Source organism: Callospermophilus lateralis, chromosome 3, assembly GCF_048772815.1.
Source record: "Callospermophilus lateralis isolate mCalLat2 chromosome 3, mCalLat2.hap1, whole genome shotgun sequence".
In the NCBI taxonomy this organism is placed as follows: domain Eukaryota; kingdom Metazoa; phylum Chordata; class Mammalia; order Rodentia; family Sciuridae; genus Callospermophilus; species Callospermophilus lateralis.
This window is the reverse complement of record NC_135307.1, coordinates 181,334,252-181,361,577: the sequence shown is the minus strand read 5'-3', so window position 1 is coordinate 181,361,577 and position 27,326 is coordinate 181,334,252. Positions and strand designations below refer to the sequence as shown.

Genomic DNA, 27,326 nt, shown 5'->3' with positions numbered 1-27,326 from the left:
AGATCCAGCTCAAGCCGAGAATCCTATCCTGACCCAGGGGACTGCTAAGCCCAGTCCCATCCCCGCTCCTTCTGTAGGTCAGCAAATTGCATCCAGGCTCTTGGAAGTCAGCATCCCCAGTCTGAGTGCCCTTCGGCCCCCCTGAAAAGCTGACATCTTGACCCCCATGAGGAGTATCTGCTCTTGAAGCCAGCTCCCATGTCTCAGTGGGGCCCCACAGGACTCCTTCTGTATTGGCGGCAGGTGTGCCCTGCAGGAGTGTCACCTGGATCTGTCTGAGTAAAGGACATATTTATAGGACAGGAAATATCACACCCAGATGGATGTCTTGCAATGTTTGCCCCATTGACAAGTGTAACCTACTAGATTACACAAGGAGAACCCTTCACAGAGGGAGACAGAGGTGAGGCAGGAACCAGGCTGGGGACGGGGCTTTGTTGCCAAAACCTTTCCCCAGCTCAGGTTCACCTGGGAACAGTTCTTCCTGTTCGGTAAGGTCGAGGGTCTCTCTGACTCAGCCAGCCCACTCTGAACCCCTCCTTCTGGGTTTGAGTGTCTCACTTTCTCTGACTTTTGCATTATTTTAAAAAAATATTTTCTGTGTCCTAAAAAAATAATCAGAATCGAGATGAATTGGGGATGTAGTGAGATGGAGGCCCCGTGCTGGTCTGTTTACAAGTCTGCAGTCAACTCAGGAGGTAGATGGCATAAGTGTCTCCATTTTAAATACGAGGAAACGAAGACGTAGGGAAGTTAAGGGTCACTGGTTGGAGATTAGGTCGCTCTTGGTTCTTTCCCGTGGAGACTCACACACAGGTGGAGACCAGAACTCTCCCTCAGGCTAGGGATGGAGTCCTTCTGGGTCCTTGTTGTCCTGGGCTTGCTGCCCACTATCTTGGGGGCTCGGGACAAGATGGTCCTGGGAAGCGTTTTCCAGAATCCCGTGGCTCCTCTAACTACTGAGAGGAGGAGGCAGCCCACCTCCAGGGGCTTCCTGGCAGTGGCTCCAGCTGATTCTCTTCGTGGGTCACAGACTGTGTGTGGTGTCTGGGCCTCTCAGTAACACCCGGCCACCTCGGTTGCTATAAAACCCAAGCTTTTAGAGGATTTTAGAAAAATTTCATAATGTGAAAGGAAAAAAGCGACGTGATAAAAAGCCATCTGAGAGGCGGCCGTTACCATCTGCTGTTTGTACAGCTGCCTCCAGGTTGTGGGGCGCTCCCCTCCTCCTGAGCAAGCCAGAGCGCCGGGAGCCCAAGACTGGTGTGTTGGAGGAGTACCTGGGCTTCTGAGAAGGAAGCCCGGGCCCTCATGAAAGGTGCCTGGAGAGCCCCCTGCTTGAGTCAAACCTACCTGCTGGCCACCTTTCCTAGGTCCACAACTGCACTCTTATGACTGTTAGTTTTCCATTTTTTAAATTTTTGATTTTTTTCTAATTAGTTGTACGTAATAGTAGAATGTATTTTGACATATTATATATATGTCTTCTAGTTGTACATGATGTAGAATTACATCGGTCATGTAATCATATTTTTTTTAAAGAGAGAGAGAGAGAGAGAGAGAGAGAGAGAGAGAGAATTTTTAAAATATATTTATTTTTTAGTTTTCAGTGGACACATCTTTATTTTATTGTTATGTGGTGCTGAGGATCAAACCCAGAGCCCTGCGCATGCCAGGCGAGTGCGCTACCGCTTGAGCCACATCCTCAGCCCCCCTTCATTCCTTTTTTTTAAGAGAGAGAGAGAGAGAGAGAGAGAGAGAGAGAGAGAGAGAGAATTTTAATATTTATTTTTTAGTTATTGGAGGACACAACATCTTTTTTTTGTATGTGGTGCTGAGGATCAAACCCCGGCCGCACACATGCCAGGCGAGCGCGCTACCACTTGAGCTACATCCCCAGCCCCCCTTCATTCTTTTTGATCAATCTAAAGTATTCTATTTTTCCCTAACCATCCCCCTTATTGTGAATTAGCATCTGTGTATCAGAGAAAAACTTCGGCCTTTGGTTCTTTGGAATTGGCTTATTTCACTTAGCATTATATTCTCTAGCTCCATCCATTTGCCAGCAAATGCCATATTACATTCTTCTTTACAGCTGAGTAATATTCCATTGTGTGTATGTATATACCACATTTTCTTTATCCATTCATTGTTGAATTTTTTCATTTTAGTTGACACATAATACATGTATGTATTTATGGGGTACAATATCATAATTTAAGGCATGTATACAATGCTTAATGATCAAAGCAGGGCAATTAGCATTTTTAGCTCCCTAAACTTTTTTCATGTCTTTGTGTGAGGTGTCCTTGAACTCCTCTCTCCTAGTTTTTATTTTTTGGTACTGGGGACTGAACCCAGGAGCGCTTTACCACTGAACTACATCCTCAGATCTTTGTATTTTTTATTTTGAGAAAGGGCCTTGCTAAGTTGCTGAGGCTGGCCTCAAACTTCTGCAATTCTCCTTCCTTTCTTCCAAGTTGCTGGGATGACAGGTGTGCCGCACCTCTTTTCCAGTTCTTCAGAAAATATAGTCCATTGTTGTAAACTGTAGTCAGCTTCCTATGCTGTAGGACATTAGGACTTGTTCTTCCTGTCTGTTTTTTGGTACCTGTTATCCAGCGTCCGTCTCTGACCTATGCTCCTAGTTTCTAGTGCACTGTTTGACTCTCTTTTATGACATTGACTTTTAAAGCTTCCACACATTAGTGACATCATGCCGGATTTGTCTTTCTGTGCCTGGCTTATTTTGCTCAGCATGCTATCCTTTAGTTCCATCCATGTTGCTGCAAAGGATGGGATTTTACTTTTCTTGAATGGCTGACCTATATTCCTTGTGTATGTATACCACATTAAAAAAATCTATTCATCTGTCTATGGACACCCAGTTAATTCCATATCTTGGTTATTATGAATAGTAACTGCATCCTCTTGATATAGTCAAGCCTTAGTTTCTCCATCTGTAAAATGGGGTTTTATTTGTATCATGGGACCGGAGAGCTCAGACATGGGGAACAATTCTTGCCTTTCAGCATAAAGTCAAACCTCCACCTGTCTTTAGGTCTTTGGACCTGATGGATCCATCATTCATTCCACTAATGATAAGTTATAGAAAGAGGGGAGAAGTATTTATACAATCACCATTTGGGAGCTTTCTGATGTAGTGAGGGAGCCACAGAGAATGAAAATGGTAATAGCTTTCCTGGTTGGGTCTCCCCTGTCTACAGGGGGCCCTTGGTAGGAGCTAAGATGCACTGGGGGCTTTGGAGAGACCCTGAGCCTGGGCCTAGCCTGTCATCCTGATAGGTCTTGGTCTCTGTGATGTATGTTGAAAATAAGCTCAACTTCCTTTCTGTGGGTGTCTGCATTTTCCTTCTGGGGATCCAGGGAGGCAGGAGTCATGACCACGTGAATGGTATAGATGGGGGAGCTGAACATTGGCAATGAGGGTGTCTGTAGAGGGCAGGAGGGGGAAACAGGTGCTGACCACAGAGCAGAAGCCTGCTGAATTCCTAGGATGGAAGGTGGAATCACAGGATGCATGGAAAGCTCTCAGCACAACGATTGGGTCAGAGGAAGTGCTTGATGAACTCTAGTTGTTGTTATTGCTATCATTGGCACTGGTTCTTCTTATTATTTCTATCATCATTGTTAGGGGTGGCAAGGTGAGGTAGCGATGGCTAGCTAACCTCTCGAAGTTTATGCTCACCCCTTTGTAGGATAGAGTTAATGCTTGGGGCAGCTGCAGGAAGTACATTTCTCAAACTCCTTTGCATCTGGGGGAGCATATGATGAATTCTCATTAGTGCACCAGGAGCAGAAACACTCTGAGTCAATTTTAGGCTAAGGAGGTTTAAAGTGGGTCTACCTTTTCCACTCTTTCTTCCTCCATCTTCTATGTAGAAATGGAGGACTCTAAGGCCACAGACATGGGAGGAAATTTCCTTAACATTGTTTGGCCTGAACTAATCAATACAATTGATAAGTTATAGATTTTAGATTGAAAATATAGATTAACAAAATAGTAAGTATAGCCATTTTTATGGTTCCCATGTGAAACTGTTATATAAGCTATTTTAAAAAATTATTTAAAAAATGTTTTTCTGTGCTCCATACATCTGCAAATGTACTCAAACCCAGGATGTACAACCACAACTGTGCTCGAACCCAGGATGTGGTTGTCTGACTTGGCTCTGCTAGCTGCTTTTTTCAGGCCTTGTATCCTGCTTGCTTTCAATTTGCAGATTCCATAGGACGTGGTTTTCTTCCTTAAATTTTGGAACCACGGACAGCCTGGCGTGCTTCTGTCAGAAGGCCGTTTGGGAATGGCAGAAGCGTCCCTGGCCAGGTAATAAAGCTCTCCAGTTTGATTGTTTTCTGAGCGATCTCCTTTTAACAACATAATTATGGACATGTATGAAAGGCATACAGCTAAAATCATAATCAATGGGCAAAATTGGAAAGCTTTTCCTCTAAGATCATGTGCAAGGTGAGGATGCGCATTCTCACCAGTTTTATTGAACATAGTACTAGGATTATTAGCAAGAGCAATCAGACAAGAAAAAAGAAATAAAATGCATCCAAATCAGAAATGCAGAAGTAAAAATTTTTCCTGCTTGCAGCTGACAGGGTCCTATATGAAGAAAACACCAAAGACTTCACAAATAATCTATTAAAACTAACAAATAAATTTCAAAAAGCTGCAAGGTGCAAAATCAATATACAAAATCAGGGGCACTTCTACAGTTGCAGCTGAGTCTGAGAATTTTCTGCAGTTGGAGTTAAAAGCCATAGAGACTGTTCCCATGCAGCAGGTGGGATGGGACACCTGCCAAGGAATACAGGGTCCTGAGAACCCATATTGCCAAACAAAAGTCCTGAACCAGGGTGGAGACTTTTCACAACTACTTTTTGTGAAGTCACTAATCCCTTAGAAGGGAGCAAATGGGCTATTAAACCTGAAACACTGTATTTATTAAAGCTGTAGCGTTTAAAATCTAATTTAACTGGCTAGCAGACTAGTTGGAGGTCTCATTCAGGATGAGACATTCCAAATTGCTTTACTGTCCATATAAAGCTCTGAATTAGATAATCCTTCTGGGCATTGCTATAGGCATCCTGATCTCAAACTTCCATAGTAGTGAAAATACATTTCTGTGTTTTGTATTGCCTTCCAGTCTGTGATACTTTGTTACATCAGCTCAGAGTCTTCAATATATGGATGTGCATTGAGATCTCCACTTATGGGTCCATGGGATCACTTATTCTTAAACCATGCTGTGAGAATCCGCTTTTTCCCACTATTTGGGGAGGTGGGCACATTGCATACACTGGGTGGACCCTTGCTGGCAGATGCTGGTGCCCAGGAGCCTCATTTGAAAGCGGACAGAGGCAGATTTATTCTTGTCCAGGTGCCATCTCAGGTATAGGAATATGGAGGCCTGTCTAGGGTGCCTTGGAAACATGGAGGAGGGGGATTCACTTTCTTGGAGGAGGTAAAGGGAGGCCAAACCCTGGGGGTCATGTTTGTTTTGGATCTTGAAAGATGAACAGGAGTACACAAAGCAGGTGAAGGCTGGGAACAGCATTCCAGATAAAGAAAACAGCAGGTGCAAGTGTCCTGAGGTATGAAAAAACACTGTGCATTTGGAAGATGGGAGAAATTCAGTTTGTTTGGAGAGGAGCATGACAGGGGTGGCATGTCAGGACACACAGGGGAATAGGGAATAGGCTCAAGTTACACTTTGAAGGGCCTTGGATGTCAGATCAAGGTCTGTTTGATTCCTGGACAAAAGGAGCCAGCAGAGGGCTTTAAAACAAAAAACCCTATTACTAATCAGTTAGAATGAGCCATATATACATAGGTGCCATAAACCGAATGGTAAACAGGGTACACAATGCACAATGAACAACAAACCTTCCCTTTTTGTTCTCAGCCCTCAGAACCCTTCCCCTTCTACAGAATCAAATATCTGCTATTCTTCCAGAAGGATCCTAAGCATGTATAAGCCTAGATGTATATGTGTATATATCCTTAAAAAACTCTCACAAATAGCAGCATCTAATCACACTGTTCAGCACTTTGGTTTTTTCACTTAACAATATATCTTGGAGATTGTTTCATATCCGACATAAAGAGCTGCCTCATTCTTTTTTAACAGCCATAAAGATTTCCATCGTGAGGATGTATTGCAATTTATTTCAGCAGTCCCCTCTTGATGGACATTCGGGCTGTCTCCAATCTTCTGTTATTATAAGCCGTGCTGCAGTGAATAGCCTTGTACATCCAACTTTGCATACATATATGCAAGTGTGTCTGTGGAATACATTCCAGAGAGGCGGAATTTATGGATCAATGGGTATGTGTATCAGAAATTTTGATAGAGAGCGCCGAATTGCCATCCGTGGAAACTGTGCCAATTCACACTCCCACTAATCTTTACAGTGCTTTGTCAATCTGATAGGCTAAAAAAATGATATCTCATTGTGGGTTAAACGGACATTTCCTTTTTGTTAAGATGGCAGTTGAGCATCTTTTTGTCTGTTTAGAGGCTATTTACGTTTCCTGATCTGTGATCTTCTTGTTCAGATCCTTTGCCCATTTTTTTTCTTTTTATTGGATTGTCGGACTTTCTTCTTATTGAATTATTAGCACACTATTATGGCGGCTGTAACTCATGCCTGCTGGTCAGTTTCCTTCAGCCCACGACCCATTCCGCGGGTACCCATTCCAACACAGGTGGCATACAGATGCAAACACTCCTTCTCTGAGGGTAGGTGGCGGTGGCAGTGGCAATGGCAGTGGCTGGGAAATAGCAGAGGTCAAGAGAACAAGGATTCTGGTGAGCTCTCCCAAGGAGACAGGACTAATGGGATGGAACCCTTTCATGCCTTGGCAGCAGAGCACACCTTCCCAGAAGCTTCTGAGTGGGGCAGTCCCCTCCCCAGCTCTCTTGGTTTCTCCCTGGTTCAATACCACCCTTCCTCCCCACGCACCAGGGGTCCTCTCTGCTCAGTTTCCCCTTTCCTAATATTAGCACAGCCCTGCCCCCCTGTCACAGGCAGTGATTATATAGCAAATTAACCACAAGCTGTTCGGTCCTCGTCCGGTGGCAGTTGGGGAGATGCTACTCTGAGTAATGGCTTGTGTAGTCGATGCTCTCATCTGTAATTTGCGTGTGCAATAAATGCAGAAATAAAAACCCGATCCATAAGAAAAAGGGACCCAGTAGAAGGAGCGAGAGTGGGGGGAAGAAATCATGAATTTTGTGGACTGCATCTTACAGTCTGGTTTCAATTTCCTCTTGAGTAATGCAGCCGCTGCCGACATTTGATGGATAGCTGTTTGGCTAAAGGATGAAGGCGGACAGATGGAAAGTTAGAGAGCAGAGCTTGAATTCTGATTCCTCAAAGTGTGTCTTGGAGAACAGGACAGTTATTCTCTGAGCCTCAGTTTTCTTCATCTATGAAATGGGGATAATCATATTTATCTCCCACCAAATATTAAAGAACTTGGATTCTGGAACATGGTGCATCCATAGTACATGTTACTTTCCTTCCAACCCTGCCTCCTTCCATGTCCTCCCTTTTTTTCTTTACCCATCATTCCCCTATTCCCCTTTTCCCTACTTCCCTTTTTCCTTTTCTTCTTCTCTTCCTTTCATTCCAGGCAGAGTTTTTTTTTTAAATAAACTTTTAATTTTAAGAAAATTATTGATTCATATGCAATTATAAAAAACAACGAACAAACAAACAAAACAAACAAGCAAACAAAACAACAAGAGTGATCCTGTACCCAATTCCCCAGGGGGGAACATCTTATAGGACTATAGTATGGTATCCCAGGCAGGATATTGACATTGACACAATGCACAGATCTTGTTACTATTTCTCTAGTTTTACCTGTACGTGTGTGTGTGTATGTGTGTGTGTGTGTGTGTGTGTGTGTGAACTTAGTCACGAACAATTTTATGTGTATACAAATATGCATGTGTTATGCTCACAAATGCGTGTGATTGGGTATCTACCATTACGGTTGAGACACACATACCGGTTTTGTCACCACAAGGATCCCTCATGCTGGCCTTTATAACCTTGTCCCTCTCCTCCCTGTTCCTCAGTCCCAGACTCTGGTCTTCCAACAACCACAAGGTTGATGTCCATTTCTAAACTTTGATCTTTTTCAGAAACCCGGTGTAAATGGAATTATATAATTGTAGACCTTCGAGATGGACCTTATTTACTCAACATAATATGCTGGAGGTTCATGGAATGTGTGTTTATTAATAATTCATTTTTTTTTGCTAAGTACTATTCCATGTAGGAATATACCAGAATTTATCCATCCACTGAAGGTCACCTGGGTTGTTTCCAGCTTAGGGCTATTATTTATTTATTTTTTTAAAATATTTTTTTTAGTTGTAGGTGGACACAATACCTTTTTAAATTTATCTTTATGTGGTGCTGAGTATCGAACCCAGTGCTTCACACATGCTAGGCAAGCACTCTACCTCTGAGCCACAACCCCAGTCCCGGGGCTATTGTTAATGCTATAAATATTTGTGCACAAATTTTCATACAGCTTCACTTACATGCGAATATACATTTTCATTTCTATAGGATAGATACCCAAATGTGCAATCGCTAGGTATGTGATAATTGTATACTTAGTGTTTATAGCATACTGCCAGTTTTCTGGAATGGGTATGACGTCTTTATATTTCTCCAGTAAGGTAGGAGTGATCCCGTTTCTCTGCCTTCTTTCCAACATTTGGTATTGCCACTACTTTTAAATTTTAGTTACTCTCACAGGTGTGTAGTGCTATCTCATTGTTCTCTAACTCTACAATTTCCTAATGGCTAATGATATTAAACGTCTTTTTATTTTTTTTTTAAAGAGAGAGAAGTAGAGAGAGGTAGAGAGAGAGAGAGAGAATTTTAATATTTATTTTTTAGTTATCGGTGGGCACAACATTTTTATTTGTATGTGGTGCTGAGGATTGAACCCGGGCCACACGCATTCCAGGCGAGCGTGCTACCGCTTGAGCCACATCCCCAGCCCTAAACGTCTTTTCATGTGCTTATTTCCATCTGTATATCATCTTTGGTGAAATGTCTCTTTATGTCTTGTGAAAATTTTTCTAATTGGGTTGTTTACTTTTCCACTATTGAGGTTTTTTATTTATTTATTTATTTATTTTTAAAGAGAGAGTGAGAGAGGGGAGAGAGAGAGAGAGAGAGAGAGAGAGAGAGAGAGAGAGAATTTTAATATTTATTTTTTAGTTTTCGGCGGACACAACATCTTTGTTTGTATGAGGTGCTGAGGATCGAACCCGGGCCGCACGCATGCCAGGTGAGCGCGCTACCTCTTGAGCCACATCCCCAGCCCCAAGGTTTTTTTTTTGAACTTTTTTTGGTGTGTGTGTGTTGTCATTATCTTTCCAACAATGGCTTTATTGAGATAGGATTCACATACCATAAAGTTCACCTTTTTAAAGTATGTGACTGAGACATTTCTGGTACAGTCACAGTCACAGAACTGAACATCTATCACCATTCTCTAACTTCAGAGCATTAACCCACTCCAGAATGAAACCAGAATGGACATTTGTGTTGTTTCCACTTTTTGGTTATTATGAATTATAATGCTATGAACATTTATGTTGGATTTTTTTTGTTTTGTTTTTTAAATCTCTTACATGTATACTTAGGAATGGAATTACTGGGTTTTATGGTATACCTCTAGGTTTTGAAGAAATGCCAGCCTGGTTTCCTGAGGGGCTACACCATTTTACATTCCCACCAAGTTTCCAATTTATCTATACCCTTGCTAACATTCGCTATTAGCCATATTCTTGATTATGATTATTCTAGTGGGGACATTATTGCAGATTTGATTTACATTTCCTGATTGACCCTTGATATTGAACATCTTTTCATGCACTTATTGGCCATTTGTATATATTGGGGGAATGTCCATCCAAATCATTTGCCTCTTTAAAAATTGAGTTGTTTTTTAAGTTAAAGGAGTCTTTATATAATCTAGATAGAAGTTCCTTATTAGATATATGATTTAAAAATGATCTTCCATCCTGTGGATTGGATTGTCTTTACTTTCTTGATAATATTTTTTGATGCACAAATGTTTTTAATTTTGATGAAGTCTATTTTATTTTTTTTATTCTGTTGTTTGTGTATTTGATATTATGCCTAAGAGACCATTGCCTAACCCAAGGACCTGAAAACGTATCCCTTATGTTTTCTTCTAAGCCTTTCATGGATTTGACTCTTACACTTAGGTCTCATTGACTGAGTCAATTTCCATATGGTGTGAGGTAGGGACCCAACTTCATGTATTTGCATATGGATGTCCAGGTGTCCTAACCCCATTTTTGTTTCCCTACCTCCCATGAATGTTCACAGCAGTTTTATTAATACTGTTTCATTCCTCACTGGATTGTCTTGAAAATATTTTGACCATAATATAAGTGCTTATTTTTGGTTTTTGAATTCTATCCCATTTATCTATTTTTCTGTCTTTATGCCAGAAATACAATGTTTTGATTATTGTAGCTAAATAGGAATTTTAAAAGTGGGAAGTGTGAGTCCTCTAATTTTTGTCCTACCCTTACAAGATTGTTTTGTTCATTCTATTTTTTTTTTTGGTCTATTCTTGCATTTCCATGTGCACTTTAAGAATCAGCATGTCAATTTCTGTAAAAAGGCTATGGGGATTTGATGGTAATTACATTGATTCTATAGATCAATATGAGGAGCATTGTTATTTTAACATTATATCTTATAAGACATGAATATCAGTCATCTTTCTGTTTATTTGGGTTTTCTTTAACTCCTTTCAATGACATTTTCTAGCTTCTAGTTCATGAGTCTTTTTTTTTTTTTTTAATATTTATTTTTTAGTATTTGGCGGACACAATATCTTTGTTTGTATGTGGTGCTAAGGATCGAACCCGGGCAGCATGCATGCCAGGCAAGCACGCTACCGCTTGAGCCACATCCCCAGCCCCCTAGTTCATGAGTCTTACACCTTTTTTTTTTTTTAAATTAAATTTACTCCTAAGTATTTTATTCTTTGTGATGTTATTGTAAATGGAATTGCTTTTTAAATTTTATTTTTAAATTATTCATTGCAAAAATGTAAGTAGACATCCTTATTTTAGGGCCTAGGAGGGAAGCATTCACTCTCTCACCATTAAGTATGATGTTAGCTGTGCATATTTTCTTTTAATAGGAGGCCTTTATTAAGTTGAGAAAGTTTCCTTATGTTTCTAATGTGCTAAATTAAAAAAAATCATAAAATGGGGCATTGTATTTTGTTTTCCCTGTGTTTATTGAGATAATCATGAGCTTTTTGCTATTAATATGATGTATTACATTGATTGATCTTTCTATGTTGAGCCAATTTTGCATTAAGGGAGTAAATGACACATGATCACCTGTTGAAGAATTTGGTTTACTAATATTCGATTGGGGAATTTTGAGATTTCTTTATATATTCTAGCTACTAGAACATTTTTTTGGTTGTAGGCTGAATTGAGCAAACTCTAGCCAAAGTGAGCAAGACCAGTAATTTTTTGCAGCATGTCAGGTCAGTATGTACAGAGTTGGGGATAGAATTCAGTTAATCAGAAAGTAATGGACCTATGATCAAGTAATGGACCTATGATCTCTGTCCTTTCTGTTCTTGCATCATCCATTGAAACACAAAGTCCCGGGAATCAACCTGATTGGGTGAGGTGGAGTCTTGTGACCAGGACAGGTGGGACACCTTGAATGACAGTATCAAGACTACTGTATGTAGTAAGAGCTGAGGGAATTTGACATATATCTTAGGATAGGGCTCTTAGGAATTTATTTCTTTTTAATATAATATTTAATGTTTTTAAATAATAAAATTAATATTTCTTCATGGGAAACATGGAATATATAGAAAAGGATAAAGAAGAGAATATAAATAACTTGCTAATATACCAACCATGGAACACAGTTCCTAACATTTTTGGAATATCATTCTATCCCATTAATATTTCTCAATATAAATATATATGTGTTTGAAAAAAATCAGGATTATACTGCAATACTATTTTGTACCTGATTTTTTCCACTTAATTATTTTCTCTTGCCCTAAGTAATTTTTTATGAATGTGATTTTTAGTAATTGTCAAATAGTACACTGTATGGAAAAACCATAATCCATTTAAGTCAGTCTTCTATTTTTAGACATTGAAGTAGTTTTCAATTTTTCATTATTATGAATAATTTTGTAATAAATATTTTACAGCATAAATTTTAAAACCTGTCTATTGTGTAGTCTGTAGTCTGCAAATTTCTTTAAGTAAAACTGGGCATTTTAAAATTAAAAATTGTTGTTTACATTAACACCAATAGTGTACAAGGGCCCTAATTTCTCTGCTACCTTGCTGAAACTTGTTTTTTTTTTTTTTTCATATTAGCCATCGTAATAAGTGACATCTCATAGTGGTTTTGGTTTGCATTTTTCTGATGATTAGTGATATTGTGCACTTTTTTTTGTATACCTGTTGACTAAATTCTTTGCCCACCTTCTAATCAGATTATTTTACTTACCTATTATTTTTAATATTATTTTTGCTGCTGAGTTGTAGGAGTTCTTTATATATGTTGGATATTGACCCCTTACAAATATATGGTTTGAAAATAGATTCTTCCATTCCGTAGGTTGTCTCTTCACTGTTGATTGTTTCCTTTGCTGTGCAGAAACTTTTTAGATTGACATTGTTCCCTCTATTTTTTGTTTTTCTGTTGCCTGTGCTTTTGGTGTCATATCCTTAAAATCATTGCCAAGATCAATGTTATGAAGCTTTTCAAATCCTATGCTTTCTTCCAGGAGTTTTACAGTTTCAAGTTTTACATGTAAGTCTTTTATCCATTTTCAGTTGATTTTTGTGTATTCTGTAAAATATCCAATTTCAATTTCAATTTCAATCCAAGTCCAATTTCACTCTTTTGCACATGGATACACAGTTTGCCCAAACCACTTGAAGAGTTTATCTTCTCCCCATTGTGTATTTTTTTTGTGTGTGTGTGTGTGATATTGGGAATATAACCCACAGCCTCACACATGCTAGGCAAGGGGTCTATTGCTGTGCCATATCCCTGACCCCCAATTGAATATCCTTGATGCCCTTATCAAAGGTCAGTTGGTTTTATGTTGAAAAGGTAATATGTACACATGGTTAAAAAACTCCAAACATGTGGGAGTGATGGAACATGCCCAAATCCCAGCTACTAAAATTAAAAAAAAAAAAAAAAAGGCTGGGGTAGCATAAATGAGATGCTGGGTTTAATTGCTAGCATTTCAACAAGACAAAACAAAACAAAAGAATAGCAAACAAATTCAAGTAGTTCAAAAGAGTATTCATTAAAAAGTAAACCTTGCTTTCATCCTTCATTCTGGTTTCTTATGTTCACTTCCCAGAGGCAATCAATATGGTCAGTTTCTTGTATGTCACTCCCCAGGCCTATAGATACAAATATAGAAAGCATATTTGCATGTAATCTTCTATTTTCTTACTTTCCTCTCTGCATCTTCAGCCCCTTCTTTTTTTTCATTTAAAAATATCCCTTGGAGATCATTCTTCATTACTATATGTTCTACAGTCATTCTATATTTAAATGGCCAGATAGCACATCTTTGCATGGATGTAGTATAATTTATCTGTGAAGCTTTGTACATTTAGTTTATTGACAAACTTTTGCTAAAAAAAAATTCTTAATGAATGACTTTGTATGAACAACTTTGTGCCCAGTATTGAGTATACCTGTGGAATAAATTCATGAAGTGGACTTGTACATTTAGAATTTGAAAGCATACTACCAAAATGCCTTCCAAGGTGAGCACCATGCAGAGACTTTAAATGCTGTTAGTATCTGCTTCTTCCACTCTTACTCATAAGCGTGTTATTAAACATTTTGATTTTTACTCATGATTGATAAAAAGAGGTTTTGAATTGTGATCTGAATTTGTAGCAATGTGAGGTTGACTTCTTCATGTGTTTGAAAACATTGGGCTTCTTTTTTTTCTGGGAACTCTTTATTAATGTCCCTCCCCACTACCAATTTTCTATTTTAGACTTTTATTTATTTGTAAATTCATCTTTATGTCATGGAGAAGTCAGTCCTCTGTCTGTTTCATACTTCTGGCATTTTCCCCCTGAGTTTGTCACTGTTTTGTTTTTCCATTTGTCATGCAGAGACTTAAAAATTTTAAATGTGGTTAAATCCTTCAAATTTTAAAAATTCAATTGCATCTGGATCTTGAGTCCAGAAGATGACACATAAAACCTATCTCATCCTGAAATTCCAAAAAACTACTATATATCTTCTTCTAGTACTACTTCAATTTTTACTTTACTTTTTTTTTAAAAAATATATATTTCGGTTCTTCCCTCTGACACACTCTGCCACCATGATGTTCAGCCTCACCTGGAGCCCCGAGGAATGCAGCCAGCCTTCCGTGGATTAAGACCTCTGAAACCGTGAGCCCTCAAATAAACTTTTTCTCCTTACAGTTGTTCTGGTCAGATCCTTTACTCACAGCAGCCAAAAAGCTGACTAAAACCGAAATTGGTACCAAGAAGGAATGTCATTGCTGTGACAAGACCTGACTATGTGGTTCAGAAGCTTTTGGAGTTTCTTGGAATTGGTGGGAGGAATTTTGAGATGTGTAGCAGAGCAAGCTGGAAATGCTTTGGATTGTTGTAAACGGAGCTTCATGGCTGATTCTGGTGGGAGGTCAAAAGACCAGACAGCCAAAAGGACCGCGAACAGTGGAGACAGGGCTCAGGAGGGTTCAGAAAAGGAGGACTCTATTGGAATTTGGAGTAGAGGCCATCCATGTTATGTTCTGGCCGAGAAGTTGTCTGCATTTTGCCCATGTCCTGAGACTTTATATGAAACTGATTTTAAAAGTGATGGACTTCTTAATCTGGCGGAGGAAATGTCTAAGCAACATAGCATTCAGGCGGTGGCATGGATGTTGCTGGCGGCTTTTAGCCAAGTTTATCGTGATATTCAGGAGCAGAAAGCAGAGCAGAAAGATTTGAAAAATTTGGACTTGAAAGATGGGAGCAAAACTGGGACTAAGGGACTTGCAGTTGTTAAAGACATTACTGCTACTAAAAAAATACTAAAGACTTTGCCTAGAGACAGTAAGAAAGATGGCCTAAGGGCAGCTCAGAAGCTGGCAAGACCACACCCATCTCAGACTCCTGGGAGTAAAAGCAAAAATTCTCTGGGGAAGAGACCTGTGGGGCACCCTTCTTGCACAAAGGGGCCGAGGAAGTTTTTTCAAATTGCTCAGCCACCCAGACACACAGAGCCTGCTGCGGCCAGGGTCCCTGGAGCCTGGGCTATTACTCAAGATAGCAGCAGATCTTGGCGTCAACCACGTGGTGCTGGTGGTACAGGAATGCAGGACACTGGAGTAAGAGGGTCCTGGAGGACCCTCTTGGAGGCTTCCACTAAGATTTCAAAGGAAGGCCTTGGAATCCAGGCAAAGTACAAGGTCAGAATCCCTGTGGGCATTCCCTGAGAAGGCCAGGTGTGGAGACTTGAAGAGGAAGCCAAAGCTGCAGTGGAGACCCCCCAAATTAAGAAATACCAGTAATGTGGGTCATTATCCTAGGAACGCAGAGACCAGTCAACAGAAAGGCCACTTGGGCTCCAACAAACAAGGCCACAGGGGCAGAGCCACACAAGCCCTTTGAAGACAACATCATGATGCCGTGTGCCCCAGATCCCGGATCTGGAGCTCCAAGACTTGTTTTCTCAGCTGGATTTCGGGGTTGCTTGGGTCCTATCCCTTCTTCCTATGTCCCTACTTTTGTGAATGGAAATTTTTACTCTGTACCATTCTATATTAAATACTTGTAAATTGCTTTTAATTTTACTTGAGCTATCTCAGAACTCTAGAGACTAAGGGGACTCTTGGGATGGGCTAAATATTTTGCATTGTCAGAGGGGTGTGAGCTTTTGGGGGGCCAGAGGTGAAAATTTATGGTTTGGATGTGAGGTGTCCCCTGAAAGCTCACACGTGAGACAATACAAGAAAGTTCGGAGAAATGATTGGGTTATAACTTTAGCCTATCTGTGAGTTAAACCCTCCTAAAGGGATTCACTGAAGTGGTAGGGTGTGGCTGGAGGGGTAGGAATTGGGGCGTGGCTTTGGGTATTGATCTGTTTCTGGAGAGGTGAATCTTTCTCTCTGCTTTCAATATGAGCTTCTTCCCCACACTCTCCCACCACAATGTTCAGCCTCACCTGGAGCCCCAAGGAACAGAGCCAGCCTTCTATGGTCTAAGACCTCTGAAACCATGAGCCCTCAAATAAACTTTTTCTCTTTACGGTAAAAAAAAAAAAAATTATATATATATATATATATATATATATATATATATATATATATATATATATATATATATTCAGTTGTAGGTGAACACAATACCTTTATTTTATTTTTATGTGGTGCTGAGGATCGAACCCAGTGCCTCACACATGCTAGGTGAACTCTCTACTATTGTGCCACAGCCTAGCCCGTCAATTTCATGTTTATTCTTAAAGTTTTTAAAAACATTTATTCTTTAGTAGAATGTGGACACAATACCTTTATTTAGTTTTTATGTGGTGCTGAGCCTGAAAGTAAAGTAACCCCATAAGCAAAGGCCAAGCACACACAGATAGATTTTGAACCCAGTGCCTCACGCATGCTAGGAGAGCGCTTTTCCTCTGAGCCACAACCCCAGCCCCTATTCTTAAAATCTTTGAGATTTAATTTATATTTCATTTTATATTTGAGATTTATTTTAGTATAAAGAGTGAGAAAAAAATCCAATCCCTATTTTCCCAAATGCCTAGTTAATTTTTAGAATTGAGTAATCCTAGGATAGATTTTTCTTCTCTTTAAATTAAATTAAAAAATTTTTATGGGGCTGGGGATGTAGCTCAGTTGGTAGAGTGCTTGCCTCACATGCACAAGGCCCTGGGTTCAATCCCCAGCACCACACACACACACACACACACACACACACAGACACAATTATTAACATACTAATACAATGTGGTGTTTTGATATAGGTATGTATGTGGAGTGATCAAATCAGGCTAATTAGCATATCTATTACCTCAAATAATTTTAATTTATTTGTGGTAAAAATAAAGTCCTCTCTTTTAGCTATTTTGAGAGAACGGATCATTTCTAAAGATGGTTTGAGCCTTCTTCAGAGTCCCAGTGGCTTCAGGAAGCTAGTATGGGGCCATCAGGCCCAGGGGAGCTACCATCCCATTGCCTTTGTGAGAGGAATTCTGGGCAGTTAGGCTAGGGACAGGTTGAGCATAATGTCTCTGAGTTTTATCCCTAGATCACACAGGACTGTCAGAGAAAAGTGTGGAAAGATGAAATTGTTCAGAACTCTGTAGAATTGTTCTTCCTAAGTTACATTTTAGGGTTATGCCCTCTGTTTCTTCTATGGATGCTAAAAAAAACAGCCTTATGGAACCGTTCCATCGGCTGCATTACCCAAAGGGCTACTTGGAGGGCATTGTTGAACTCAGTTGTTCTTAACTAGAGTCTTGAACTATTATTTTGTTTTGAAAAAAAAAAAAAAAGCATGTCATTTGTTTTCAAGATATATCACAATTAAGTTTTACTGCTGAGATACAAAACAGAAGATGAGCTATTGGTCATCTATGAATTAGAAGAAGCACTGGAGAAAAATATGTTTGCATCATTATAACACATTAAAAATATGGCCTGGGGAGTGGGGAGTGGGTACTTTTGCAATGCATCATGTTTGAAAGGTTCCCATCAGAGGATGTTGCCAATCAGATGGGGTTACTGATATAATGCAGGATGGCCAGTTACATTTGAATTTCAGATGAAAAAGAACACTGTTTTAGCATAAATAGGTCATGTAATAAATATTGCATGGGGCATACTTATACTAAAGTGTTATTCATTTTATAAATCTGAAATTCAAATTCAACTGGGCATCCAGAACTTTTATTTGTGAACTCTAGCAACTCCACCCCTGGGAATGTTTGACAGTGCCTGGAGACATTTTAGGCTGTCATAACTTGAGGCAGGTTTGCTTCTGGCATCCAGTGGGTAGAGACCACTATACTATAGTTCATAGGACAGCCCTCAAACAAGGAATTATTTATCTCATAATGTTAATGGTGTTGAAGTTGAGAAACTCTAGTTTAACATAATTCTCAAAGTCTCTTGGACTCTGTGAGAAAGTCTCTCTTATACTTTTTGGTAGAGATTTCTTTTAGAATAAACCTGAAGAAACTTTATGATTCCTGCAAGGAACTGGCTTTTTTGGAAAACTTTTTCCTAACAGTGACATCAAGAATAAAAGAAATAACTGATTTTTATTTTCCTTTTCACTTGGACTGTCAGGAAACTCAGACCACATTAAAGGCCCAAGCATAAAGACTGTGTAGGATTTTATGTGCTGCATATACATTTATTTATTTTTTTCCCTTTTGGTCTTGACATTCTAGCCAGATTTGCTTTTTCCTAATTATTCTTTTTTATTCCTTTTTCATCATTTCCTGTGTATCACTCAGATGCCTGTGGAATAAAGTGGGGGAGACACATGCACACACAGATTCAGGTAAGTATTTGAAAATGGTATTTATCATACACTTGACCTGGTCTTACTGTGTCCTTGGGAACCAGGTAGAAAAATGCGGGTCCCCAGTCTCTTTCCAGACAGCATGCAGATCTCAGAAAATGACCTTTGCTTAGGGGGTTACTGTTACTTTCAGGCCCAAGCCTGAGAGTCCTTGAGGTAGTTGGACCTTGGAAATCAGAGCTGCCATGAAGCTGGCCTTTGGGCACTGGGACAATGGACATTAGCTTCCTCCAGCTTGATCTTGGGAGGCCACACAAGTCCTGTGTACTGCCCAGAAAGTGCGGTCACTCTGCAGAGGCCAAGCAGGCAGGGCTGTGCGAGGCACTGTGGCGGCCCACGCAGATGCACACAGGGAAGGAACGAGATTGCATCTTCCCCCGGACCAGCGAGATTCTATAAACATAATCAAAATGTAATAGAAACTTTTTGGAAATGCTGTTATGAGGAGAAAGCATCAATCTTGATGGAACTCCGCTCAACAGGCTTTGCGGAGCTAATCAATCATGGTCAGGACTCGGCCTCCCCATCTGTCTGCGCCGGGGACCGATCAGAGCTTGCTCACTCCCAGGCTGGGGCTGTGTCCCCTCACCAGGCAATCCATCATGCTGCAGGGGATGGCGGGTGGGGAATAATAGCACGCTAATAAACTAGGGGCTTTTTTCATTCCCAACTAATTTTTAGTAAATGAGCCCAATCCAGACAGAGCAGGAAAAAGTGCCCGAGGAGATGGTGCTTCCGAGAGATGCGCCTGGCTGGCTGGGGACAATGGCTCAGGCCCAAGGGGAAGCAGAGAGCCAGGGCTGTGTTCCTCACACACCCAGGGATGTTTCTCCCAGTGTTCAGCTGAGGGAGGAGCTGGCCTGTGGAGGCACAGGGAAGAATGAATCCTGGACAACTTCCGGAGTGTTGGCATGACTTCCGGGTCTGGCTCTGAGCTCTGATGCCCTGCGATGGCATGGTATCTGCATCTGATTTGGAACTTGGGGAGATTGTAGCTTATGAGGAAGTCAGAAGGCAGAATTAAGCCAAGCAGTGGGCTGAGGGTTGATAACAGAAATGAGCCTTGTGGTCAGAAGCCAAGGAGACAGAAGAAGACATAGAAGACTGGGAGGTCTAGGAGCAGAGAATGTGAATAATAAAGTGGCATGGGCCCATTTTTATCTGGCAATATCTGCCATGGGGAGAACCTTCAGGTTATGGGGAAGGACAGGGCCTAGAGCAGGATCTTCTTAGAGAGGCCCATAATTTTAGGGACTCCATGTGCTTTAACTCACCTTCCTTCCCTCCAGCATTTTGTTTAGTGCACAGTTCAGTCTAGGCACTCACAAATATTTGTTAATTAAATACACAAATGAGAATTGTCCCTGAGGATAGATTATGAAGATCTGGTCTTATAAATTTCTTAAGTTCTCCAACTTCAGGTTTCCATCTTGAAATACATCGCAGACTCAGAGTCCACCCAGGATGCTGTCTTGGACATGAACAGAGGGACAGCTTTGGAGAAGGTGAGTGGATTTGTAGTCTATTGCTGTGTGACAAATTATCACCCCCCCACAACTGTCTGGTTTTGAATGACAATAAATATCTATTATTTCTCATAGTCATTGTTCCCTGGGGTTTTGGGAGCTGCTTTCTGTTCCCAGGCCTGGTCAGTCTTTCTGGAGCTGTGTTCATCACCTTTACTCCAGGATTTTAGGGATGGCTGCAATTTGTTTGATTCTCCTTTCATCAAGAGCGAAAGTCTACTTACCCTCTGTTTGAATCTGGGCTGACCTGTGACTGTTTAACCAGTAGAATAGGGAAAAAAATGACACCATGCCAGTTCTGGGCCTAGTTTTCAAATGCACTGGCAGCTCCCACTTGGTCTCCCGAAGTCTGAGCTGCCATGTCAGAAGCCTGACCACACTGCTGACACACCAGACAGGCCCAGCGTCCACATGCAGACGGAGAGGAGTAGGTTTCCAGTTCCTGCTGAGATCCACAAGTCTGAGAAATGCCATGGTGGACCCTCCAGCCCTGCCCAGCCCAGCTACTAGCTGAATACCAAGTGAGCATAGTCAACACCACACAGAGTAGAAAAAGGCCCAGGTGAACTCTGCCACAGAATCATGAGACCCAATAAAACAGTTGCTGTTTCAAGCCACTAAGTATTGGGACTCTTTGTTTTACACCCAGAGGTAATTGGAACACCCAGACTCCATGGCAAGATGGTAGATTGCATCTGGTCCAATTGCATGTTCTGCTGAATGCTGAATCATTTCCTTGATTGGTTTTCCCCAAACACCATTCAGTCTTTTGCTTGCCTACATGCCTAAAAACGCTGGGCAATTATCACCTCTGACAGTATTCCTTTCTCTACTGAGTTGATTGTGAGTCTCTTCTTCCTTTTCTCTCTCTCTCTCTCTCTCTCTCTCTCTCTCTCTCTCTCCTCCTTCCCCCAGCACTTGTCTTTTCTTTCTTTCCTTCCTGAATATTTATTGGGGAGAGAATCCAAGAATAGTTCCCAGGGGAAGCGATGCTGAGCTGGGTCTTGAGATTATAGGATTTGAGCAGACCCACGGGGAAGGGCTCATTCTAGGCAGGGTGTAGGCAAAATCAGGGCTGATGGTGAGCCTATTGTGGGGAGAGTAGGAATGGTGGGGCTTGAAGTGATGGGGAGAGAGTTGAGGCTATTATCAAGATAGGACTTGCTGCCAGTCAGGGGTTCAGGCTTCATAGCTAGGCTGAGCCGAGAGCCCTTTCCCCTTCAGAAACTACCTTCTGGATGCTGTGGGGTGGTCAGTATGGCAGCAGCAGATAAGTTAAGAGGTTGATCCATGAAAGATGGTTGCAGCTTACGCGGGGTGGAGGTGGTGGATTTGCAGGGCAGTCAGTGGGTGGTGTGAAAGTGTAGTATGTGTTTGCCTCATTTTCTGAGAATATGAAATTCAACTGTAAAGGACAAAAAAACCCCAAAAGATGAATGAACCTCCTAGGAAGTATTTGGCATAGAAGTATCTGGCACATAAACTGGCGGCTTACCAGGCAGGCAAAACTTAGAGGATGTGTTACATATACACAATGAGTTAGCTTGGGAGACTCAAGCAGAATTCACAAGTCATGTTTCACATATAGATTGCAAGAATTTTAGCAACTTGCTAATCATAGATTAAATGGCTTATACAATGAAATAATCAAGAGTGTTATAAACAGAAAAATGGTAGCAAGACCAAGTCATAACTGCATCCATTCAGATCTGACAGCTAGGTCATCCCTAATGGGCCAACCACTGGTGTCACCAACCCTGGGCTCACTCTGGTCCCATGTATGTTACATCTACAAAACGCAGATAAAAGCTCCTGGCTGTTTGGCAGGCCAGTGGTCAAGGTACACCAGCCTATGAACTTGCTTCTGTCTCTCAACAAAGTGTGTGTGACGGGCCCAGGCACCTCTCATCTGTTGGACCCTGTGTGGGCTTGTTTTCTGTTGCTAATAACTCATCACCACAAAAGCTTGAAGCCCTGCATCTGGTGGTGACCTTCTTACTGGCAGAGTCCCAAAGTGATGCAGAGCATCACATGACAAGAGACAGGAAGGGCACATGTGTGTCTCCTCTGATCTCTCTCTCTCTTCCTATGAAACCGTCACCCTCATGACCTTCTCTAATCCCAATTGTCCCCAAAGATCTTGCCTCTAAATGTCACAGCTTAAGTTTCTGTCCTCTTAATACCTCACAATGGGGATTCAGTTCAACACATGAACCCTTTGGGGACATGTTCAAACCTTATCTGAACCATAGCTGGGCCCCCATTGCTCAAACCTCAACTGTGGTCCTCCCAACCACACATCAGCAGGGAGGGCTGATTGGTCAGGGAGAGAGAGAGAGAGAGAGAGAGAGAGAGAGAGAGAGAGAGAGAAAGAGGAAGAGAAAGAGAGGAACTTTACTCAGTTGCATTCCCCAGGGTCCCAGGGGTCTCAGGATTGTTTGGTTCTTCCATCCACTTACACCCCATCCTAAATGTGCCAACCAATCTCAGTGAGGCTTTGATCAATGTCTGCCCTTCCCCAACTTCCCCCTCTTCCTCTCGGCCTCTGGTAGCCACTTTTCTGCTCTCTGTTTTCATGAAATCCACTTTTTTAGCTTCCACATAAGTGAAATCATGTTTTTCTTTCTGTTCCTGGTTTATCTTATTTCACTTAGCATAAGACCCTCCAGTTCCACTGATGTTACGGATGACAGAATTTCCTCCTTTTTAATGGCCGAGTACGATCCCTTTGTGTGTGTGTGTGTGTGTGTGTGTGTGTGTGTGCCTGCCGCATTTTCTTTATGAACTCTTCTCTTGATGGACACTTTGGTTGTTTCCATATCTTGTCTTGATTACTGTTAATAGTACTGAAATGAATCTGGGTGTGGTGACACATGCCTGTAACCCTAGCAGCTCTAGAGCGCGAGGCAGGAGAATTGCAAGTTCAAAGCCAGCCTCAGCAAGTTAGTGAGGCCCCAAGCAATTCAGTGAGACCCTGTCTCAAAATAAAACAAAAAAAGGGCTGGGGATGAGGTTCAGTGGTTAAGTGCCTGGGTTCAATCCCTGGCACCCCACCCCTCTCAAAACAAAAACAAAAACAGAAACTGAAATGAACACATGATTTCAATTTCTTTGGTGTATACTCAGAGTTAGGATTATTGGGTCATATTGATAATCTTCTAAAATTATATAATAATAGATAAATCATCCTGGCTATTTTCCATGTTGTCTGACATCATGACTATGTGCTTATTTTGCCACTGGTAAGCAGCAGGCTGCTGGGTGGGGCTTCCACCTGACCCTCTGACCCCATATCTCTTAGAAGATCCTGTTGGTGCTATTCTGCTGCACTGACCCCCATGACAGCCACCACTCGGTCTAAAACACCTCTGCCTCTTGCCTGGATTGTTCAATGGCTCTCACTGTCTGCCACCCTCAGCCTTGGCCCCTTTAGTTCCCTGCAGAGCAGCCCAAGGGATCCTGCTGGAAAAAAAATCAGAGGGTGTGAGTCCTCCCTGGCCTCGGATGTCTCCTATCTCCTATACAATAGCCAGTCCATTTTCTACTTTAAGAAATAAACAGTCTTCATGGTTTAGGGAAATTTTAGGGTTACAGGAAGACTGAGTGGAAAATACAGAGTTCCCCCATTGCCCCTCTTCCTCGCCCCTCTCTGTTACTTACAGGGTGTGGCACATTTGTGACAGTTGATAAACAATACCCATACACTGTTATTGACTAAAGTCTGGAATGTGCACTAGGGTTCATTCTTTCGTTGTGCATTGTATGGGTTTGTCCAAACCATTGTGACAGCTTCTTACTGAAGTGTTTCCCTAAACTCCCCTGTGCTCCACCTGGTCACCCCTGCTGACCTCCTCCAGAACCTCAGGCAGCCACTGATGTTTTTAGCATCTTTGTAACTTTATCTTTCCTGGGATGTCACATAGATGGAATCATACAGTATGTAGCTTTTCAGACTGGCTTCTTTCACTCAGCAATATGTATGGAAGGCTTCTCCGTGTCCCAAAGTCCTTTGAAATGGCCTCAAAGTCCTTCATCAGTGGTCCTGCACTATGTGTTTTTTAAAATATATTTTTAGTTATAGATGGACACAATACCTTTTTAAAATTTTATTTATCAAAATTTTTTTGTGGTGCTGAGGATTGAACCTAGTGTCTCACACATGCTAGACAAGTGCTCTACCATTGAGCCATAACCCCAGCCCCCTGCACCATTTTTAGCCTCATTTCTTTCCTGCATCTTCTTGGTCTCTCTGCTCCAACCATTTTGGTTTCCTTGTTATTCCTGGGAGAAGGCAGGCACATTTCTATCCCTAGGTCTTTGCATGTACTGTTCCCTCTGTCTGGAATGCTGTTCTCTCAGTACTTGTGTGACTGATTCCTTCATCTCCTTGAAGTCTCTGCTTAGACATCCATCTCCACAGAGACGTCCGCCTGGAGCACCCTAGGTATCAATCTGACCAATCTAAGAGAGGGTCCGCATTCCTGAGCTTCTGCTTTACTGTTCTCTACAGAATATCCTCTTACAACGTACGACAGGACTTATCTTTCAATTTTACTAATGTCTCTCCTTGCACTGAACTGGAAGCTCCAGGGATTTTTGCCTATTTTATTCAATGACACAGATTTCCAGGCCTGGCACAGAGTGGACACTCAACAAACAGTTAAATAAAGGAATGAGTGTGAGGCAGCGGGGAAATGGTGAGGGAGGTGAGTCTAGAGTCAGACTGCTGGTCCCCAAATTCCGGCTTCACTAGTCTCCAGCCGTGGTAAACTACCGAATCTTTCTTCTCTCTTTCTTCATTCTGTAAAAACAAAATAAAAAAAAAATACTAATTCTTTCTTAGGGATGTAGTGAGTATTAAATCTAATAGTTTACCCAAAACACCTAGTATAATGACTGTACCTAGCAACGACTTGGTAGGGTCCGCTTTTATCCTTGTGTTCTATTATATGTGTTTTAGGTCCCATCTCCTTGATAACAAAGCCAGTTTCAGGTGGGCAGGGTCTGTGTCTGTCATATACTTCTGTGGACAATAGGTATTTGATCAGGGATGGAATTCACCAGCAGACTCTGTGCTGGGTCACTTCAGCCCTCGGGACATGCTGTGATGGGAAAGCAGTCCTCGAGCAGGGACAAGATGATGGGGTATCAAGAACCTTCCTCTCTGCTCGCAAGTACATATTTGAGGAACTTGGGAGGGCACTTGACAGGGGTGGGGTTGTAGGGAAGGAATCCTCAGGGGCCCTAGTCCCAGCACTGTGGGTCTGTGACATCCTGAAACAAGTCCTAGATCAGTGCGTGCTGGCCAGGCCCTCCCTAGCTTGAGTCTTCTTCAGTCCTGCTTAGACCACTTTGCAGCTTCCTGTCCGTAGCCTGCCTCCTGCAGCCCACCCTCTACCCTTTATGCTAGAACACAGATCCCAGCTAGAGTTGGAGGGTGGGGTTCTTGGAGACAGTCAACAGCACACAGTAGGAAGAGAGAGTAACATGCTTCATATTAGTTTTTGCTACCTAAAAACTAGTTCCCAAATGCTTTATGCTTATGGGTCATTTAAGTATCCATTTACCTTGACTGGGTTTGGTTGCAACAGGCTGAACTCCAGGCCTCCAGGGGGACTCAAGTCTATTTGTCATTTGGGGATTCAGGCTGAAGAGTTGGCAGCTATGTGGGGCATGGTCTCCTCATGGCATTTCAGTGGAGCCTTAGAGGCCAGGTACCGCTACGCCAGCTCACTTAAGGCTTTGTGCACCGCATGTCCTTCTGCTAATATTTCATTGGCCAAAGCAAGTCATGTGGCCAAGTCCAACATCAATGGGAATATTATTCAGCCTTAAAGAGAAAGGAGAGTCTGACCCAGGCTATGATAAGGATGAGCCTTGAGGACATCGTGTTAAGTGAAAAAGCCAGTCACAGAGACATATACTGTATGATATCACTTCTATGAATGACCAGGAGTCATCAAATTCATGGGGACAGACTTGGAATGGTGGTTTCCAGGGCTGCAGGGAGGAAGGGATGTGAAGTTACCAATGAATGACTATAGGGTGTTTCAGTTCTGCAGGTGAGGAGAGACCCCAAGATGCAGTATATAATGTGAATGTACCCCATGCTACTGAAACATATGCTTAAAAATGAGTAAGAGAGTAACATTTTTTCTTTTTGCTTTAAGAAGCTTAAATAAAAAGATAAAATTCCATTTAAACACCAAATGGTCTAAAATAAGTGCAAAGACAAAATCACAATTATCTATCATCCCAGCACACAGGATAAACACTGTTAACTCCTTCAAAACCCTGCCAGAGATTTCACTGTAGATGAAAATCCAAATGGGACCAGGTGTCAATTTTCTTTAGCAGAAAGACTACTGTCATACATGCTGTTTTGTGACCAACTTTTTTAAAAAGCAAAATTGCATTGTTGATGTGTTTTGAAGTCAACACATTGAACTCCCATCATTCTTAATGGCTAGATAGTGTTCCGTGTTTTATGGATTCTAGTTGTATCAGTTCTTAGTGCATGTAACAAAGTGCCTCAAATCTCAGTGGCCTACAGGACAACCACTTCTTCCTGCTCATGAGCATCATCATGACAATGTTTCTCTGGGGCCCGCTCTCAGGAGCAGGAGGTTAAGGAAGCAGCAGAAAGAATTTCAGTAAAGATGTGATGTCAGTTTGGGCTTGGTTTTGAGGAAAGCCTTGAAGCCGAAATTGCTCTAGCATTTGTCTCCCCACAAAGCCCTTCGTACACCCCTCCCTGGTTAATCCACTGGCTACAATCCGACAGATCTGGTGAGCCAATGGCCATTCTCCAGAGAAGGCAATGCTGTTGGCAACTGGTATTACAGCAGTCAGGTGAAAGAGAAGATGGCAAATCTTCTATTATGTGTGTTTTACCACAATTAAAAAAAAAATCAGTGCCGTGTGCAAGTTCACTCCACCTGAAATTAGAGACCCTGGAAAGTTACGGGGCATAGAGTGTGGATATATAATCCTGATATGGTGGTGTCAGAATTGGGACCAATAATCCAGTCTCGCCAATGCTCAGATTTGCGCAGTGGGGAAATTTCCCCGGCAATCACAGAGGGCAAACTGGTTCTCCTTG

At 41.6% G+C, this 27,326-nt stretch overlaps 1 long non-coding RNA gene and 1 other non-coding gene across 4 annotated transcripts in view; both read left to right on the top strand.

The window, feature by feature from the left end:
- The window catches only part of LOC143394449 (uncharacterized), a 118,242-nt gene that overhangs the window by 53,918 nt on the left and 36,998 nt on the right, over positions 1-27,326 (top strand). For all 3 annotated transcript variants that reach the window (XR_013090698.1, XR_013090697.1, XR_013090699.1), the window contains 2 exons: positions 18,631-18,677; positions 20,106-20,203. This is a non-coding gene — a long non-coding RNA (uncharacterized LOC143394449). The remainder of the gene's footprint in view (positions 1-18,630; positions 18,678-20,105; positions 20,204-27,326) is intronic.
- Trnav-cac (transfer RNA valine (anticodon CAC)) lies at positions 16,991-17,064 on the top strand. The gene has a single exon. It is a non-coding gene; the product is annotated as a tRNA-Val (tRNA).